We start from the raw sequence: 21,440 nt of genomic DNA on the forward strand, positions 1-21,440 counted from the left end.
TTGTCCCTGACCTCTGGAGAGAACTGGGCTGAAGCTCTGTGGATCAGCCTCCTCAACAGATGATTTCAAGCATGAAAACAATGCATTTAAGATGGGAGAGGGAGGAATAGAGATTATGAAAATCCCAGTGAGCTATCCTAGCTTTCACATTAGTTTACTTGATTAACTTTTCCTGAGTGTTTCTGTGTGGAAAATGGCTAAGAAGCATTGCAGGTGGCATCTTTGGTGACCAGAGCATTTCTGGGTTTTATCTGTTACTTGAATTAATTTTAGAATGGATTATATAGCGATAATTGGCCCTTTATAACATTTTCCCTGACTTGCTACTCTCCTAGGAACATTTTGGGTTGAATTTGTTACAAAGTGTTAGCAACCTTACAGAGAGGAGCTTGCAGCTTCCACTATCTCTTTCACAAGTGCTTTTCTTGTTATATTGAAGACTCGTAAATTTTATAACCTCCTAATCCAGAGTTCTGAATTGCCATCTGAGAATATTGAGAACAAACTGAACCACATCCAGTCCCTGTGTAAATGCTCTCAGCCACAATTTAAGTGACTTGAATTTTCTTTGTTAAGGTGCAGCAAGGGCAAGCCTATATAGATAAATTCAATAAACCTGAACCTCACTGCCCTTGCAAGTGGGCTACATGGCAATGTTAGTAGCCCGGACGTTGATTGCAGTGCTTTAAGCTTTTTTGAGTTGCTCTGTAGATCAGAGTTAGTTCATGTTCACACAGATCAAAACTTTACCAGAGAATTTCAGGGACTGTAAGGTAAACATGGGCCAGGCATTTACTTTGGACTATGTTTGTACCATGTGTTAAGCCTCATTTTGGGCTGTGGACTTTGGTTCAGCAACAGCGAACAGCAAGAAAATAGGTACCTAACATATATGATGCAGATGTAGCTTTTAATATGCTAGAAAACTATCTATATACTGATTATTAATGCATGTTTATAGATCTGAAAATTGTTGTTTGTATTTGTTTCTTTTTCCTTTACACCAAAAAAACCAATCCTGCATTGCAATCAAGGAGAGTATTTAATGAAACTGAACTGACTGTATTGGGTCACTTCCCAGATTAGACACCAGGGCAAGGGCATTGTCTCTAGTACATTGATAGGTAAGTGTTCAACTTTTTTTAAAATGCTTCAATTGTTTTAGAAAAGTAATGCCCAGTTACTACCAGAATGAAATCCTTTAGGAATACACATTGTTAAGCACCTTCCTTAAAAATTAAGAAAAAGATGTACAGGAGATGTTAATATGACGAGTGCTATAAGTATCTTATATAAATGCTCTGTGATGACATATCAAATGCCATTTGTGCCTGGTGGCAGATGCTTCTCATTCATTTTTAGGATACACCTGGAGATGATCACAACCCTCTTAATGTGCCAGAGCAGGGAGGTAGAATTGAACTAGGAGTAGATGAACCAACGGAGAATAGGAACTTATCAAATGCTGTGATGTCCTAATGGGCAGGAGTTGAAGACAGAAGAAAGCAGTGGGTGACTGTAAAAAAAAAAAAATCCTAGTTGGAAAAGGATTGTGGAACTCTGCCATGTGTAAAGAGTGGGGGGAGGCTTTTACAGGTCTTGATTTATCATCAAAGGATGAGGGGAATTTTGTTTTCACCATCCCTTTACTCATGGTAATAACAGAAAGTGAAGTTCATTTTCCTCTTGGAAGTTGTCTCTTCACAGCTGAGAATCCACCCTATGGCTCCCTGCTTTGTTTCCATGCCCTCTGATTCTCGTGCTCCAGATTGCAGCCTAGTCGCCTGGCTGAAACTGGAATTAGTCCTCTAACCACAAATAATGTCAGAGAGAATGAGGTTTCGCAGTGTAGTAAACTTACACAGGCAGTGCCAGATGGCTTTTACAGTCCAGTTTGGCCCATGAGCGTTTGCTCGTGTGAGTGCATGTGTGTATTTAAAAAAACAAAACCAAAATCTAGTAGCTGCTGGTAAATGGACCATCTGGTAGCTGTTCCATCCAGTATAATGTCATTTACTTTTTTGCTTTTCAAGCAGGTCTGTTTTTAAATGGCTTATTTTAATCACCAGAAACCACATATGTGCCAGTCAGTCGTCTAGTAGTTCCCAGCACTCTTCCCTCTATGCAGCCTCCTTCTGTCAGCTGGGGTTTTCCCCAAGATGCCACTCACACTGATATCAACTTTGTCTTTTCCCCTAGGCATCTTCCAGTTTTGCATATGTGGTGCGTTTTTGCCAGCAGAAAACGTTTCTGACTCTATCGTTTCCTCTTTGTAAGGAAGAAGTCTATTCTTCCTGAATACTCATATTTTTTAGCAACCATTGTCTGGTCTTGTTCTCTCTTAGGATGAGATCTGATCTCACCGAACCCCAATGAATGCTTTAAAACTTTAAACAATGCAACTGAAGTTTCTTATAGCTTTCCCCTGTGTAGCTGAACTGGTTACAGAGCTGTGCAAGTCCCCAAAGCAGGTGCATGGAAAATCATGCCTAACTGTCTTTATTAGTGGGGAAAAACATTTCAGTAAGTAGATCAGGAGGAAGGCATAAATGGCTGTTAGCTAGTTAGTTTCCCCTGTATCACCCTTGAGCAAGCTGAGCACCTGAGGCTTCAGTAAGTGCTATTATTTAACTATTTGTGCCCTTATCTAATGGTTTGAACGGGATTTGCGGTCATGAAGGGGATGGCTAAACTCAGTATGCTTCTTTATTAATCAAACTATTTTCTTTAGCCTCTTCACATCTTCTGTGTGTGTTCAGCATCCATAAGACAGTGTTGTGACATACTTCCTTCTGGTGGAAAAAGCTTCCAAAATGGGGCTTCTACTGTGAGCACTTATATTTGTCTTTCCCAGATACAGGTAGGGAAAAGGACTCCCAAATTAGCTACTTACTGTATGTGTGCAGATGCCTTAGCCCTTTCTCCTTGTCTTTAAAAAGCACAGCAGATTTCAGATTCTGCTTATCCTTGAAAAAACACACTGCTGTAGGAAATTTCGTTACTATGGCACGGGGTGATCTATATTTTCTTCTTCCTTTCTATCTAACTGTAATTTTTATTAGCAAAGTAGTGTGAAGGGCTTGTAAACAGGGCTGTACCTTTGGTGTGCTCTCACCCTGCAGTATGCCTGCAGTCACGGCACTGGGCTGTGTGATGCAGAGGTTGTAATGCGCAGTGTTGCTCCTAAGATCTGCCCTCTTGATTTAACAGCTCTGCATTACTAGGTCACCCATAGGCATGTGAGGGCTCTATCTGCCACCCCCGTATAGCTTTCTCAAACTGTATGATTTCTAAAAGTGAGCAGGATGGATGGTGGGTTGAAGTAGAAAAAAAAGAAAATGGAAACCTTCATTTTTAGACAGCCTCTGTAGGATAGCAGGTAATAATAATCTGAATTTGATACTCTACTAATATTTTCTCTGAGGTAATCTGTATAGTTTCATTTTAATACATTAAATGAATTCTTTAGCATAATCAAGAGGTGAAACTGCCATTTTGACATTTATTCACATGAAATACATTTAATAACACACATTTTTAATTTGTGCTTCCTCTCAAAAGCTAGGATGACTGTGTGTATTCTAGCATTGCAAGCAAAACTAAAATACATGGTTGCAGTTCCATGTTTTATTTTAGACCATATAGTATTGTATCTTTTCATGTGAAGACAAAGCTCATGTTGAATGAATGCATGATTAGATAATTGTAACTTGAAAAATGTATCCTAGGATGGAATTATATGAAGTCATTTCTTTAAGCAGGATTCTCAGCAACAATATTCACTGTCATTAAAGTACCATGGCATTACTATGAAATAGAAATGCTTTGTTTTCTTACTACTCACAGCATTGTTCAAGACAGTCAACTGTGATCAAGAAATTGGATTTGCAACATATTGTATCTATCACACTGTACCACTGTTGATGTTGAAGATTATAGCTGATTGATTTACATACAGGATTCATAGGTATTTTTGTTTATGAAAAATAGTATAGTAGTAACTAAGAAAAATACACAGACTGGTGCATTTACTGGCACCTGGACAATAACTATGGGCACAGGTCCATTGCTTTGTACAGGTGTGAGCTCTTGCCTAGCAACTGTATATATACATCCCTTTCATCAGAAATTATCCTGTTTTAGAAAAGAAACCCAGTGGTGTGAGAAGCCACTAGTTTAAAAATGTGCTTCTACTGTTTTTGTGATATTCATGAGCAAACTACCAGTGTTGTGTGGCCTTAATGTATTGTCAATAACAGTTTCAACAGATGAAGCCAAATCTTCAACATCTACTTTAACAGGGAGAACTTGAAAGGAAAAGATGAGGCTTTCACCACCTCTTTTTGCAAAACATGATTGCATGCAGAAAATAAGCAGTCTCAACTATGGATCTTAAAGACATTCTAACATAAGCTTTATGCTCTCAAGTCAAATGGAAGATCTTGAAGTAATGATCATATCAATATTTTTTCACCAAATACAACTTTTTCCAGAACCTGGAGAAAAAAACCCTGTTTGGCTGATGCATCTTCCTTGGTGCTGATGGTTTCTTTTACATACAGGCACTCCACAATAAATGCAGCACTGCGTAGCAGGAAGCATTATAGTGATACCATTTGACAAAAAGGGATAAAAACCTGTGTATGTTTTAGTCCTCTTTGAAAAACAGCAGTGTGAGCATGTATTGTGTACAGAATTTAACAGCATAAGCCCTGAGAACTGTATCTAGGACCTGTCAGTGTTCCCCATGACACTCTTCTAACTTGCAGAGTCCCTGATACATTAATTCTTTTTTTCTGCCTTATTTAACTTATGTTTGCAACCACTAGACAAGAGGTTAGACAAAAGCCACCCGAATGCCAGCCAAATACATAGATTTCAAACAAGCTCTTGAATAGCAGTGTAGTGATACAGAATGATTTCTACCACCTCTAACTATCCTGAGGACCCTAGCTCCATCTCAGAAACATCAGCCCATTCCCTATGACTCCCTTTTCCTGCAGGCAGTGGCAGTTCCCTAAACCTGCATGGAAAGGCTTGGCACCCTGACCATCCCAGCAAGTTGCAGAAACCAATATGAGCATGCACAAGCTATATCTCTTCTCTTCCCCAAACCAGCCTGCAGGGCCCCAAAGAAAATTCAAGGCTTTGGACCTCATGCTACAGACCTTCTGTAGCTGCAGTTCAGTTTACATATCGTGTTAGCTAAAGCTTTGTCATAAAGACCGTGATCAAGTTTTCTATGTCTGACATAACAGGACTTCCTACAGGTAAAGGTTACATTTGACTCTGTTGAGAACAGAGATTTCTTCAGAGCTTCTCTAAGATCAGACTGAACACCCACACGAAGCCAGGGTAATCTCAAACGTACTATATTCCTCCTCAAGTGCCAGTCTTTGTGCTTGTCTAAGTGGCATAATAACATTTAGAGATGACATGTAAAATCCTACCAAAACTGAACACTGAACACATATACTTGTATGTGTATACATATTTCAGGGGATGTGTGTTGACTGTCTGTCATGTCACACAGGATGCTTCTGGCTGGACCTCATCTAGAACAACTGGAGCAATACTGGTCCAGCCCAGGTAGAAGCAAGACTCGAGGGGGTTAGCAAAGAACACTGTCAGTAATAAACAACATAAGAAAAATCTTTAAAGAAGAGAGACTGTTAGAAATTGATTGTACTTACCTTAAAAAAAAACAAAACAAACAAGAAAAGACATTAAGAGAATAATGCATGGTCTAAAAAGAATACAGAGCAAGTGAGGTGGAAAACTCACCTGCATTCCCTGGTGGGTTCTTGTTCCTTTCTTTTAACAAATCAGACACCCACCATTTTGAAAAATACTTGTGGAATGTAATAAGAACAGGGCCAGCAGAATACTCAGAAATAACAGTATGAGTGGGGTACAAGGCAGATGTGTGGGCAGGTTAATAAAGACTTAGCAGTGTGAAACAGCAGTGGATGTGACACCTGAAACTGCCTCTTTCAGTAATACAACTCAGTAGCTAAATTTTGTTTTACTTTGCAGGCAGCTCATGCCCACACTGCTGGTGTCCGTTAGCATTGCAGTGTGTTGCTGGTGGCTGTATCCCTGCTTTCTCCTGTACCCATGGCAGATTCCTTCTCTTCCATCTCATACCTCCTATCCCTTAGACTGTTCATACACAATCCCATTTTCCCACTGAACTTCCATGTTGGTATCATGTTTCCAGACTCGGCTTTCCTCTCCCAGGACCCCATGCTTATGCCTCTCTGCTGTCACGTTCCTCCTAGTCCGGCTCCCGCTCTGCAGGCCCAGTGTTTCTGTTTTCCTCTACCCAAGCTCTACAATACCCCCTTGGCCCTTGTTTCCTCTATGTCCCCAAACTGGAACATCTCAATGCCCTCTCTTCGGGGCGTCTGTCCCTGCAGAGCATGCAGAAACCCAGGGCATTGCTTCTGTCAGCAAATACATGTGAAGAACAATCAACTGCTGAAGGAAGAGGCAGAAAGTAGCACGCATTACCTGCTCCCCAGAGCTGCCCTGATGGAGGCTCTTGGCACACACCCAGGATAGTGGTGATTTTAAATTATTTTGTATTTACAGTGGGGTTTCTATCATAACATGGATTACTAACCTGTTGTTAGCCTTCTCATAGAGGAGGTTTCATTTTCAGATGACAAAAAATGCTGGAACAATTTATGATATTCCGTAATGAGATATGATTCTGTTCCACATCCTGAGGCAGTTTGAAAGAGGCAGACTATCAATTATCTTCTGGGAAAATCCTACAGATATTGGTTCAGAGGTTTGTGTGACCATTTTACATAGTTTTCTGAGATTTTTTCCATGGCTGAATCCCTCCTTGCAGTTTTGTGAGGACCATGCTTTCCCCACTTTGTGTCTTTCTGTAGGTTTTTCATCAGCAGAAAGAAATGAAAAAAAAAATAAATCTAGCCTCAAAGAGATGTAAAATGAAGCTTCCTTTATCCCTTTGTGTATAAGAAACACCATGCTTTGGAAATGTCTTAGTTTGAATCATGCAAGAAAGGGTTGTTCTACCCCAGCAGTCACATCCCTATTTCATCCATTCTGTGGATGGTTAGAACAAGGGGAGCTGAAATCAAGCATTTCTTCCAGTGAATTATGAAGAATGTCGGTTCTGAGCCAGCAAGCTATAAAAATGAGCAAAATGATATAAAAACCTATTAGAGGTAGCAAGAGATAATGACGATAATATCCATAATGTACTGTTCCTGCCACTTCATTCTGCATTACAGACTATTGTTGAGAATGATCTGCCTCACCAGGTTCCTGTCTGTCCTGCTTCTTGCCTGGCTGCAAAGACTTGCCCGGCTCAGTGTACCATTCACTGACCAGACACAGTAAATCAGAACCGCTCTAGTGAACCCACAACGGCACATGCTGTAGGTAGGTGGTAAAACCTATTTTTTTTCATACAGCATCTACCAGACAAAGTTTCAAAGAGATGAACCGATAGTGGAGCCGGTCCAGGTGCAGGCCTGTAGGGCTCTGTCCTGTTTGCATCTCCAGAGGAGAAAATGTTCTCTTAAAGCTGTAATGGCAGCATATGCACCAACTTTTCTTCTTTCCTCAGCCCTATAGAAGCTGGGCTTCTATTTTTCTCCTGGGAAAGGCTATGTGTGTCTGTGCCATGTAGCATGCACACAATGATTATTGCAAATAAGAGAGGTTTTGTATCTGTTGATATGTTGAGGACAGTAACTCTGTAATCCTGGTTTGTGTGCAGAATGTCCAGTGCAGCAAAGACAGTGGATATAAGCACCAAAGCCAAAAAGTATTGAGTCACTACACTGTTGACACTGTAGTGTCAACACAGGTAGCAGAAAATTGCATTTATCCAGGATATCCAGATGGCTACAACTGCCACTACTGACCAGGCACTTTGTCAAACTATTCTTTTTTTTTGTTTGTTTGTTTTGTTTTGCCAAGGCTAGTGGCAGTTCTATTTATTAGTGGCCAGGCCTCTTTGGAAAGGTGGAGACTGTACAGTCCAAAGGTGTCACTAGCCCCCAAATAATCCAGGAAAGGGCAGAAATAAGTGAGAGATTCCCACTGCTGCCCAATTTTCCTCAAAAGGCAAACTTTGGTAGTAACTTGCTTTCTCATTCTCTTGGCTAACCTGGTATGAAACTCCTATAGCTGTTAGGCAAAGAGCTGCTAGGACTGTTTTGATGGTGCAGACATGGAGGTTATCCAAGATTAAGACAATGTTGATAGATATAATAATGAAAGATAGATATAATAATGAAAAATAAAAAATGATAGATAAAATAATGAAAGATAAAGATTCAGTGACAGCACTCTGCCTGTGAAATGGGATGTTTCAGGGAGCTGCACAAGTACCTCAGTTCTCTGAGAGGGCCCAAAGGTCCTACTTGCCTTACTAAGATAAACTGGGATTACAGAAGACAGTTCCAGGAGAATGTTTTTTTATTTGATCAGAATAATTGGTTTTCAGCCCATATTTCATTGTTTTTTGTATGTCAGACATCCATTAGTTTTATCTTACATGCTTACAAAACAAAGCACATTAGTTAAATTCCTGTTTTGCAAGAGTAACTATTCTAGTACCTTTTGAAGCATTTTCTTTAGCAAGCATTTGGAAGTGAAAATAATGCTTTTTGATGGTGCATGTATCCTCTCTCATGTACCCTATGTCATGCAGATAGCTCCATGCCTGAGCTTGTAAATCCTGCAGGAACTTGAGACAATTCAAAAGAAACATGTAACAACCTGAGAATAAGTGTACATGGTTAATAGACCAGTCTTCATCCAGTCCACCTCTTTGTGATGCTCAGTAAAGAACATAATATGCAAAATACCACCCATTTTGTGTAGGAACCCAAAAACGTTAGGGTAGCATGGTGTTAAAGACTTAATCATGGCAAACAAAGCACTGCTAAAGGTATCTCAACACTGTAATATTAAATGCTGCTATTTTAATGGAATGTAGCTAAAGGCAGCATGCGCTTACTTCTGACATAATTTCATATAATAGTTCTGAAAAGTAACATCAGTTAAGACATTATTTTTAGAAGAGAGTAAAACAGAACGGGAAAGGAGCTTTTTTTCATCTCCGATTTGGCCAATTCTAGTTGAAGAAAAAGCACAGTTAGACCAAATATGACCAGCTTTCTTCTCATTTATGTAAAGTTCCCTTTAAGTGAAATTTCAATGAATATTTCTTTGCAATGTGGTTATTTCAAATCCAGCACTACATTTGTATAGAATCTACTGTAATATAGTAAATCTTAAAAAATGTAATCAGCATTGAAATATATTTTACAATAGCATGAGTTTAGTCTGAAAGACAGTGAGAGAGAATGTGTGTTCAAAGTTTATTCTGGTGTTACTTGTTTCATAAGTGATGTTAAAAGTATAATTAAGGTAGGTATCATTAATTTCTGGATTCATCTCCCCTAATTATCTGGCTAAAAGGGTCCTTGCCTGAGCTATGAATTGAGGCTCTGTTTATATTCCAATATGTAGTGCTGCAATACCATCCATGGTCCTCATCCTCAGATGTCTACTCCAGCTGCAACCCAGCTGCGTCTTAGGGTAAAACCAGAGTTTTTGCTGCCCATCTGTGTGCCCTGGCTGTTTCTGCAGGGAAACCTGAACCCATGGGCTGGAGCGGGGGAGCCCCAGCATTTCTCCAGGTTGATGACAGAGTGACCTGGACCACGGGACACACCATGGATCGACCCGTCCTGCAGTATAGACATACCTTAAATAGCTAAGAGAAAGAGACCTCTCCAGACAGTGAGCTGTCTGATCATAAGGTCGATGTGTGAGATGCATGGCATAAATCGCTCCCTGCAAGTGTCTCTCTCCTTGTGCTGGCAATATCCCCTTGAACAGGCACTTAACTTTCAGGCAACTGAAATCAGACAATGTGAAACCCACCCTAACTAACTGTGCTTTTTCAGTGGCCCACTGAAAGCATAAAAGAGACAAGGGTGAAATTTGTGACTACTGAGATTTTGCCATTGATTTTTATTGCTAGTGGCTCGCCTCTGAGTATCCTGGAGCTGGATGCTGGCATCCTGCTCTGAGAAACGGGTTGTGTAAGCATCAGGGATTTGAGCACGTTTCCCTTGACAGCCCCTGTGAATGAACCAAAGGGTACTCTGTCTGCTCTGCTTGGGGTACATATTGCCAGGATGTGTGACCTTGTAGGGCTAAACCATGGAGAGAGAGAAGGGACCTTACTGTGCCAGTCCTGCTGGGAATTGGGCACAAACTCAGTGCTGAGCTCTTAGTCTCTGAGCATAGTTTTTTGCCTCAAAACAAAATATTACATGCCTTGAGGACTTTACTATTTGTTAGCAGCTGAAAAGCCTCAGGACTAGATAAAAGCTTTGAAAATCTGCGTTTTGGGTGTATACAGCTCTCAAGGGTTGAAACTCTCAGCTGCTTTCTGGGAAGCTCCTCCATGGACAGTTATTCTCAGTCTCTTGGGTTTCTGCTCTGTCCCTATGTAACACCTAACATTACTATCTTTTCCCAGACCAGGCCTGTAGCAACTTGTTGGAGTCCTTATAATAACCTCTTTATATCTTTTGTCACCTGAAAATGAGTACTGACACTGCCTTTTACTGCTTGCAATCTGAAGCAATAAATCAAGTGCACTGTTACACACACAAATCCTCATGGTTTTGTCACTGTCTGGCTTTTAATTCAGCTCACACTGGATTTTATTTCTGGTTTTAGACCAAGTATAGCAATTAGATGCTTGCCACATTGCTAATATTTTAAGACTTAAAAATATCAATCACTGTTACTCTGGATAAATGTTATCCAGTATGGCCAACGTACAGGTGACAACCTTTTAGGGTGGAGAGTAGCTATAAGATAGCAAATATCATGTTTTATCACAGCAGAGGCCAGCTACTAAAGGATGTGCAGACACACACCAGCATCTCAAACTACTGTTGGTTAAAGAGGATGATCTGATAAAACATGAATATTAGAAATGCCCTCAGTTGCTGTCCTGCTGGAGAAAGGCAATTAAAAAATCAAATCACTGTATGTGTGATGTGTCAGGACTTTTGGTATTCTGTTTTACTGTACTATTCTGCTAATGCCTGGAAAAAGTGGCAAGATAATGCCATAGTGTCTTCACCTATTCTGGACAAGATCCTGCAGCAGTGGGAGCCCAAAGCTGTATCCTTCAGTGTAGCACTGAGCAGCTGCAGCATTTCTAACAGGTAATAACCTATGGAAAGGTGGCAACAACTGAAGAAAAATGCAGCCTACATACATGTGTTTTCTTTGTCTAATTGAATCATAGACTGGATATGTCAGTGTATCTGTTACAGGCTGGGGGCTTCTTTCATGTATTCTTTTCTATTAAGCATTTGTGGAACAAATTTAATTTTTTAACTGCTCTTTTGTTTTTGAAGAAATGAATCCTTTCAACACGATTTCTGATAGAATCACATTGTCTAATTTCTCATGTTTGAAGTGACCTTTTTCTCTGCTTCTCTCAAAATGATATTACTGCAGATTCATAATTCATAGCATCAAGACGGAGACCCAGTTGTAGAAAGTCATGAGGTTTCTTTCTTTGAAAGTTTTCTGAAATCCTCAGACTTAGCTTAAATATACCAATATCTCATGACAGCGTCAGCAACATCATTCTAGAAAACCACAGTGTAGGCTAACTTGGGAAAATTGGGGAAGCTATCCATTACAGAAATATATTTGTGGCTAAGGTGAAAATTTTTCCTCTGCCACGGTCAGTTCTTGATTAATTTTTCTGGAAGCTGCACACATTAGATAATCAACAAACATGCAAATCCTCGGCCATAAGGAAAGCTAGCTTGCTGGTATGTATGTAGTTTTTGCAATGATCTCCTTTTTCTGCTGAAAATAATTCTAGAAGGCAATGCTTGCTTGCTCTGTGTCTGCAAAGAAAATCCAAATAGTGATTTCAGATGATGAATTATCATACCTTTCACCTAGATATAGAGGTATTAATATTCTTTAGGTTTATTAATATTCTCAGGGAGTAATATTCTTCAGTTTCAAACAAATATATTCAAAGCTGTTTGTTTCATGCAGTACACTGATGAAGAAAAGGAAATCTCACAAGTTTCAGGATTTAGCTCATGAGTTTGGTTCAGTTGAACAGCCACACTCTTTGGATGAGGATTAGGTAAGCTTGTCTTCTTTTAATTTGTTTTCATCTCTTAGGAAATATTGGGCATGTGAGGTTTTGACTCAAACTAGTGTGCTGTTTCCAGTCTTCTGATAAGATGTGATAAATGGAGGGAAACCGAGTCCCCTGACTTCTTAGAAGTTAAAGCTGTATTCTCATGTCACATCTACAGCTTTCTAACACATATATGTCCATACATATATATATGAAGCTTGTGTGAAGCTTTTCTTGGAGAGTTTTGATGAAAAGCAAAAGAAAGTCCTCCAGATTTTTGTCCAGTGCTGCAAGAAAATGTGTGTTTATTCATTTTTGCAATTATGAAGTTAAGACTGTCTCATATGTGATTGTTTGTTTGGGTTGTCTGAATTATTGAGGGTTTTGTTCACATGCTAAGAGGCTTTTGTTTGCTTTCTAAGAAGAAATGAAGTCTCTATGTCTCAGGGTAACTTAGATTACCCACGTCCTGGGTGAGCAATCTAACACTGAGTTAGTTGAAGAATGGGCACCGTGGCATCAGCAGTCACTTCAGTTTTTCTGTCTAGCAGGTCTGGATCAATTTTGCAAATGTTTGGCAATAAATGAAACCAGTCGTTTGTGAATTCAGTACTGGTCTTATTTTTTACTTAGTTCTGTTACACACATATAAGTGAAGGTAATAGGACGTTTGCAATTTGTAACAAAACCACACAACTGATTTTTTTTTTTATTTGTTGCTTTACGTGGTGGGTCTAGGATAACTGTCACTCTTTTTACTTGTAACATACACAAACCCAGTAATATTATAATACAAAAACAGATTAAACTGTTTTTGTGTGCCAAAGAAGGGACTGCTCATTTTTAATAAGCCATCTGTTCCATTTAGAAATTTGCTGTTTATAAATTTCCTTTAGTCGGTAAAATATTGGCTTCTTCTAGTAATACTGAGAAAACCCCACAGGATCCAACTAATAAACTGTATTCTCTTTCCACTGTGAAAAAAAATCACAGACCAAGAAAAATTACAGTGTGAGGGATGGCATTAAATAGTTGTGTCCAGATGAGGCCATGGGGCGGGAGGAGGTGGGTGAGGAGAGGGCAGTGCTTGTCCGGCCCCATGGACAAACCTCCCCTTGCACCATGCTGGTGGGAAGCTGCCATGGTTGGGAAAAGTAATGGGAAAGAAAGGGAATCTAAGTAACAATGGTGGTGGTCGGTCTGTATTTCCCGTGATACTCTGAGGGAAGATCCAGGGCACAGTGTGTTTGTAGGATGCGGTTTAAAACAAGTTGACGCTGTTTAAAATAGGCCTTGGTACTGCAATCACTGTGAAAGTCTCATGTTATTTGTGCCATTTCGGAGGGCAGGGGAGATGCAGGAGAAGATCCTATTTCAGTGGTTAACAGCTGAGTTTCCGGGAGAGTTTTGCTGGATAAAGTATACCGATGGTGTGTTTGGGAAGCCCTGCTCTGTGAGGATTGCAGCATGTACAAGAGAGCGTATGCAAGACAAGACAGGAATACTGTGTAAAGGGCAGGACTGCAAGGGCTGTGAAGCAAAGAGGGCTGCAAACAAGATCCAGCGGCTGAACGTGGAGTGTCATGATGTAAGAAGCCGCTAACAGATTGAACTCCTTATCAAAGGCAAAGTTGAGAGATGGCTTGAAGGAAGGGTGCTTAACACATAACAAAAATGCAGCACAGTTCTTCAGCAAGGCTCTTGCTGCGGATTTTTCAATCTCGCTGAGAAAGGCATAACAAGATGGCTGCAAATTGAAGTTAGATAAAATGAATCCTGAAAGAAGATGCAGTTTCTTAGCAGGGAGAAAAGGAATAATTTATCAAGGAATGTGGTAAATTCAGCATCTCTTGATGTGTTTATGGCAAAAGTAAGGCACCTCTTTGAGAAGAATATTTAATCAAGCACTCAGGAGAAGTTATACAACTTGCTTGTGCAATGGGTTATGCTGGTGGTTGCGATTATTTTTTCTTGGCTTTGGAGCCAGTGAATATATGAAGTCCCCCATTTATTTTCTTCCACAGAAAAAGAATAAAAACCCCTGCATTGTCCCAGCATATTCATTGCTACTGCTGTTCTGCGTTAAGAAATGCCTATAATCAAATCTCATTATTTAGAATTTCTGACAGTTGCCTGCAGTGGTCAGACTTTTTTCCTTTTTGGTACAGATTTGCCTGGAAATATTTCATTTGGGGCTGGGTGGAGGTGGCAATTATTTGCTCTTGCAAGTTAAAATAATACTCAGCGGTAGTTTTGTGTATTTTCCACATGGTCAGGGTCTGCCTGATGGCTGTTTTCAGGGCCAGAGAGGAGTTCCTGCCCCACCTGGGTGCCGTGGTGCCCCATGTCCCATGCCGTGCATTGGCGCTGGGGGCTGATCCTCTCCTGTGCGAGCCCCTGCCTGCACCCAGAAGCATCACCCCTGGCCCTACCTGCCCACATTGGGAACCCGAGGGTTTGTGCTGTGGTTCGGCTCTTTTCTCCCACAGCTTGCAGCACAAAGGGCTCTAGTGCCACCTGCCCATCCTTTGGCAGTCAGTGGAGTACTCATGCAGGGTCGCAGGGGAATGCGACTCGCTTACTGAGGTGCTTGAGGCCAAATGAAGGTACTGGACAAAGCAAAATGAGTAAGATATTCCAGCACTGCAATACACGAAAGCCAATGAAACGATCTGTTTGTCTGTTCTGGCCACAATGAAGTGACAAGAAATTCATAACCTTTTAAGGTTATGATTATGTATTTTATAGAATATATTAAATCCACTCCTCCTATAAAACTACCTAAGATGCGGCAAAACTTACAGAAAGTAGATTAATCTGTTAACTGATGTAGGCTTTTGAAATTATTTCAACAAAATCCTATTGGTTTCATTCTTATACTAAACTTTTCCCTAAAGAAATGGATATTTTCTTATTATGTTTGTTTTGGACTTTGAAGAATCACAGTTCTAATGTATCCAATTACTTTTTTTTATTAAGAAAGTCAGAAAGCAACATGATTAAGATGTTAGAAATTCTGACTTTACTATCCAAACAATTTCACTTGTTAGCAGAAAAACTTGGATCCAAATTTTACTGGCATCCAATAGACTTGTAATTGGGTTAAAAATGAGCAGGGAATTTGTTTGAGAAAAGTAACAAAATAATTTACTTGTCTCTGTACATGTTGTGCCTTAATATGTTCTGATTTAAAGTCTTTTTCATTTGTTTTTTAAAGAACCTTTTGATAGGACTCCTATGTTAGGTGATACCTTTGCTGTTCTATTGTGGGGAAAAGTGGGAAATCAAGTTCAAAATTCCCTTACTGCAGTACTTCCTTGGTGAGCAACAATTCAGGCAGGACCAAAACCAAGATTTTGAATGCTACCTTTTTAGAGGTCCTATTGTTACAGATACAATAATTTAAATACTTTCCACAATTCAATCGATTTCTTTGTTGAATGTAAATCTTAATAAATCATGCCTGTTAGCATAGTCCATTAAATGAGATACATAATGTGGCCAGTTTCGTGTTTTCCTAGGAACACTGGATGGAATCTTGGCCCCATGGAAGTCAATGGGAGTTGTGCCACTGGCTTCAGCAGGTCCAGGTTTTTTACATCAGTTTTGAATGTGCGTGACTAGTGTGCTTGATTCTCAACCTTAATGTTTGGTTTTGCACTTACATTGGAAAAGAACATTTTAAATCCTATCAGGAAGGAAGCCAATGCATGTTCTTAAACCTTTGGTATTATTTCCTTTGGAAGAGCTAGACAGAGAATAATATATATTCTTTCTTTGTCTGATGGCAATACACGGTACTGAAATGAAAATAATTTCAACCTGAATTCAGTTTTATGTTTTCATATGTGTGTGTTTGTGAGTGTGTGCATACTATTGACTTTATTTCCTATTGACTTAAAGTACAGTTAAATATGGGTGACAGGCACGATAGGACTTTTCTTTGTAAAACTTTGCCCATTAGGAGTTGAAGGCTGGTAAGAAAATCACTTCTTCAGTTCCCTTTTCGTGTCTGGAAATTCACAGCAGATGGCCTCAGTTCTCCTCTCATTTACACCATTCTGACTTTACTAGTTTAGGTCATAGTAAATTCTGATTATCCAGCTATGAAAGTGGTATCAGGACCAGCATTTTGGTAACTGGCTCTGACTATGAAAACAAGTACTCGGTAAAACGGAGCAGTTTGTAGCTCTAACAAAACCTGTGGGATTTTTGCTGTGTACTTCACTGGGATCAGGATGTCACCAAAATGTACTGGGGTTCTTGCATAGTAGCCCCTGTTCACTTTCTGGTAATGAGTGACGCATGGAATACCCTAGATAAACAAAAAATGAAAAAGGACATCGCTTGCCAGTTACAAAGTAATCTGATGTACTTAGTGTTTGCAACCTTTGCAAAAGTGGGTTTTGTTTGTGTGATTTTTCATTGCTACTGCAACTTCTGTGAGGGAAGAACAGCGAAATCTATGCCCAGCATACCATAGGCAAAGACCTGATCTGACAAAATAGAACAGCAGATTTCATTTCCATTTTGTGTGAGAGATATTTAGCATCTCTGCTAAACTGTAATATGGCATTTGCTGAAATCCATAAATGCATAACTTTCCTAAACTGCAAATTTATTTATACTGAATTTGCTAGGTTTCAACAAAATTGCTGTAGAAGCTTTGTGGCACCAGAACCCTACACAAATGCAATTTGCAGGTTTGTCACTTTTTCAGCTATATTTTCCGTCCTTCTCATCTTTGTGTTATGGAGAGATACTGACTTTGTGGAATCACTGCAGAAAGTTATAAATGATGTATGAAATGAGAAATCCCTGCTCAGAGCACAGAACTTAATCTATGCTGTTTGCTGTGAAAGTCAGCTCAACTGCAAGCAGAAAAGCCCACCAAATCCAGAAGATACAGACTAAGGAAACTAAAGCCTACTCTAAGATTTTTTTTTTTCTTTCGCTCTGTACCTGGGATAAGCCAGGGCATGGTACTGTGGGCTGCAGAAGGTCACGGGGAGGGCAGGCACTCACAGCTCAGATGTGCTTGAGAGTTCTTCACAGGCTGTGGGTTGAGGGGACCATCCTTAGCTGGGTGAGAAGTTTCTGTGCCTGAGCTTAAATGGGAAGGGGGGATACAAGGGAAGTGACTGTGCTGCAGAAGAGGGAGTGGGCTTAATTCAGTCCCTTACATGCCTGTTCTGCTCAAGTCAGGTAGTTTTGCAGTCAGCCACAGTGGGAGCAGGACTGCACTTTGACTGTGGTAGCTATTTCCATGTTATAAGCCCATTCCTGCAGCTTGTTGTGGCATAGCAACTTGCGTGTCCCCTTGGGGAACAACCTGATCTTGGAAGAATGTCACTGGGTGGCCACTACTGAAACAATATTGTAAAATCCCGCAGGATTTTGGAAGTCGAATGCTCAGCGTCTGTGCATGTAATGGTCACAGCACTTGGCTGGGACTGCTAGTCAGCACAACGTAGTTTATCTCACCTTGTCAGGCCAGCAGTGACCCAGCAGTGTGCACAGAAACCACAGCAATCGGTGTCATCCTGCAGGATCCAGCCTCTTGGACAAGTAGGTGCTGGGAGAGAAAAAAGTAATCCTGAAAGGATGTAGTGGTTTCCTTCTCCTCACCATTACAGATTTTTTCAAACTCCTGCACAAAGCTACATTTTTGGACTGGGGTCAGAGACGTTTCTGCTTATCGGTTGTGTCTTTCTATAAAGTAGGTATTTTTTTGAAGTTGTTGTCTAAAACTCTGTTTTCTATGAAAATTGCTTTGGCAGAAAGGTAAATTAGCCCTGCCTGTGAATAGAACAATCAGTTGTTTTGCGGTACAAGCAGCGTGCAAATAGCTTCAGTGGTTCCTAAGAAACAAACATCTCTGCCAAATATTTGTAGTGGAGAATACGATATACAAGTAACAGCAAGCCTTGGTTTATCCTGCTATTTATTTCCCTTGTCCTCTATACCCCACTGTGGACTCACCGTCCATTGCAGCTAGCTGCCAAGAAGGACAGCGAGGGAAACGTCAGCTCCTGTAATCCCAGAGTCAAACCTGGGCAAGAGGAGAGAGCAGTGACCTCCTGGTCAGAGGCAGAAGTGGTCAAATTCTAATCCTGACTTTGGAAATTAACTTTTCCAGGAAGTCATGCCTGCTGATGTCTGCAGCAGTTCACTGCGGGGCTGTCTGTGGCTGCAGACACCTTCTCATAGCTTCTCATAGCCCCGAGTCCTGCAGGATGAAGTGTTTAAATGTGCACAGAGGGTCAACTTGGAAAGACCAGGATTTATTTACGGGACAGTTGGCCTGCAGTCTAGCACACAGAGCTACTGCTTACGTCCTACATAAAATAGATGACTTGGCACTTGGCAAGTGCTACAGGTATTGCTGAAGAGGTGTTTTTTGGCTCATCCATCTCTTGAAAGTTGCAGAGAAACTGTGGTGGCTATATAAAGGGTTTGAGGAAAAATAGAGACACATGAGTAATGGAATAGTAAAACTCAGTTAGGCTGCTTGGCACTTGCAAACTCACAGCCAAGTCCTGCAGCCTTAACTTGGGAAAAAAAAAAATCTACAAAAATCAAAGGGAGTTTTAACAGAGAGCTTCTTGACTGCCTGCTTGTACTAGCAGTAGGTGTTTGGCAGTGAAGTTCCCTTTCCTTGGCAGTACGGGCTGTGACTAGGGGCAAGTATCTCCTCTTAGTATCACAACTGGTACAAAATTATTCAGAAACTTAACCAATGCTAACAGCTAGAAAAGTCTGCCATATTATTAGGAACAGCTTCTAAAATGCTGAAAAAAACTAGAATCAACTGCTAAAGCACATCTTGGGGAACTGAAGGGCTTTATAAATAATCATTAGAATAAACTACTCCCTGCCGTGAGGCGCATCTCTTATTATGCCTGTTATGTCCCTTTTTGGCTTTCTCAGTGCATCATCAAGCATGGATTAAGGTCAAATAAATTTAGGATGAGTGAACACGACAATCTTGACTAAGTTTCCAAAAATGTGAAGGACATGAACTTGTGAGTGAACAAGTGCAACATATTTAACTCCACTAAAATACTCAGATTTCAGCACCAGTTCAGTAAACACTTTCTCAGGAAAAATATGTTGACAATGTCACTGTGTCAATAAATATACATATATTATGTTTAGAATAATATGTATAATTATGTAAAAATAATGAGGAATAATTACTGTAGAAGTGAATATGCTTTCCTCTTGTTTATAAGTATTTTACTCTTCATATGATGTTCATGCTTGAAATTGTATCATTTGTATCAGGTCTGGGGACACTCCAGATTTGAGCAAGGAAGAATATTACATAATCTTATTCTTATGTTTGTTGACTTCTCTCCTAAAAAAAAGTTAGACTCTTAGACCAACCTTTTTTTGGTGTGTGCTCATTTCCAGTATGATGGGGGTCATGCCTCTTTTACGGCCTTGGTTAGTGCTAGTTCTAACTTTTAGCTTAAATAGATCTTCCTGATGCTTGTCCTTAGACATAGTTCCACAAAACAGCTAGCTTTCAGTCACTGGGTTGCTAAGGCCAGGCTTTTTCACCTCCTATTCTAAAAGAGACTCTCTTCTCCCCAGATGGGATGATGTGGAGGTGGAGGAGTACACCTGTGGGAAATGCCTTCAGCAGCATCAGAGCTGAAGGAGGGAGGGCTATCGGCCCACCTTAGTCCCATCTCTCTGCACTGAAATAGGATTACAGACCTGACAGCCATGTGGAGAGGAGAATGCTGACCAAGTCTGAAAAATGAAATTTGATCAGAAGACATAAATAAACTGGGTGCAAGGAGTGCTGGTGGGAGCTTCTGCAAACCTGGGCAGGGAGGAATAAAGCTTTAGAGAGGGAAAGAGAAATGAATGTGAGCAGGGCAAGGTGTCTGCTGCAAGCAGGACCCCCCCCCCCCCGCCCCCATTGCAGTATCTGCAATAAAGAAGAATGCAGCCTCCCCAAAGAGCAAGCCTTCAAATGGCTCCCTGGGCTTCCTTAGCATGGGCAGAGGGACACTTCCCTACGGCGGCAAGCTCTCCATGCTAAGATGAAATCGCAGGTTCCCCCAAGGAAGCCTGTTATTAGTTGCAGCCTGTCTCTATATTCTTTGTCAGAGTGCTGAATGCATTCTCCATCCTGTGCTGTTTTTCAGCCTCTCTTCTGAGCTTTATCTACCAGATTTTTGTTGACCTCCTATGTATTTTGCCTTATCCTGTGGTTTCTCAACTTATTGATGTACCATTTTTATTTTGAGAATAGCGTCTGTATGTTTTTTATAGCTCTGCACACCAATCTTACATTTTATAATGGGTACCACATTGAACAGTTGTTAACTGTAGATGCTGTTGTCTGTTTGGCAAGTTACAATGATTTTTTCTTCAATTTCTAGTAGCCAGTGATTAAGGTGTGTACCTAAAATCTGTCCCATGCTATGGATAAAGACAATAACATTTCCAGTGTTTGTTTGGACCTTTTTTTTACATTAGCAAAATCTGCTTTATCATTTTGAGTGCAGGAAGGGAACTGATTACAACGAAGGCAGAATAGGATTTATAGTATGTTCTTCTTATAAATAAAGCCAAGCTGCTTTGCCAAATAATGTAAGACATGGCACGTTGCATCATTCTGTTCCTTTCACAATCTATGGTGCCATACAGACTTTAAAAACCTAGAACTATTATATGGATTTCTGCAGGGTAATTGGCATTGACATGTATATTGATTGAATAAATGGACTAACATGCATGGTTCTGACACTCTTTGCAGATTTGTAAGATTACAGCGGTGATGATTCTGTGTCAGCAAAAAAGTCTATAGGAATTTAAAATGAAGCCACGGCCAGTTCATTAATATACATATGTTTGAAATTGCAGCCCTAACAATTGAGTTCTCTGCACTGAACACTATAATATATATTGTCGTGAGCTATATGCCCTCAGATCATTTCTGTGAATTACAAGAAAATTATGGAGTGGAGAATGTTTTATTATTGTGCTTTTCATCCAGAGATACAGGCTTTCACTGAAGAAAATTGAAAACACTGAAAATTAATATGTAAATGCATTTATCAAAAGAAGAGGAAAAAAAATGGAATCCTGAACTTTAACTGCTTTTACATTTTACTTCTTCAAAAAGCAATTTTGATATTTACATCTCAAAAGCACAAGTAGTCCAGCTCTGTAATATCCATTTGGATTCTTACTGAGAAGTGACTGTCTCTTTGCTGCTGGGGGTCTGAAG

The 21,440-nt window shown here is 40.2% G+C and overlaps 1 long non-coding RNA gene across 2 annotated transcripts in view; it reads left to right on the top strand.

The window, feature by feature from the left end:
* The first annotated feature begins 830 nt into the window (after positions 1-830).
* The window catches only part of LOC129736365 (uncharacterized), a 47,010-nt gene continuing 26,400 nt past the window's right edge, over positions 831-21,440 (top strand). The window contains exons 1-2 of one of the 2 annotated variants that reach the window (XR_008732848.1): positions 845-879; positions 12,100-12,193. This is a non-coding gene — a long non-coding RNA (uncharacterized LOC129736365). Of the gene's footprint in view, positions 880-12,099; positions 12,194-21,440 lie in introns of both variants that reach the window. The other variant, XR_008732854.1, reaches the window with a different exon arrangement.

This window comes from Falco cherrug, chromosome 1 (assembly GCF_023634085.1).
Source record: "Falco cherrug isolate bFalChe1 chromosome 1, bFalChe1.pri, whole genome shotgun sequence".
Classification (NCBI taxonomy): Eukaryota; Metazoa; Chordata; class Aves; order Falconiformes; family Falconidae; genus Falco; species Falco cherrug.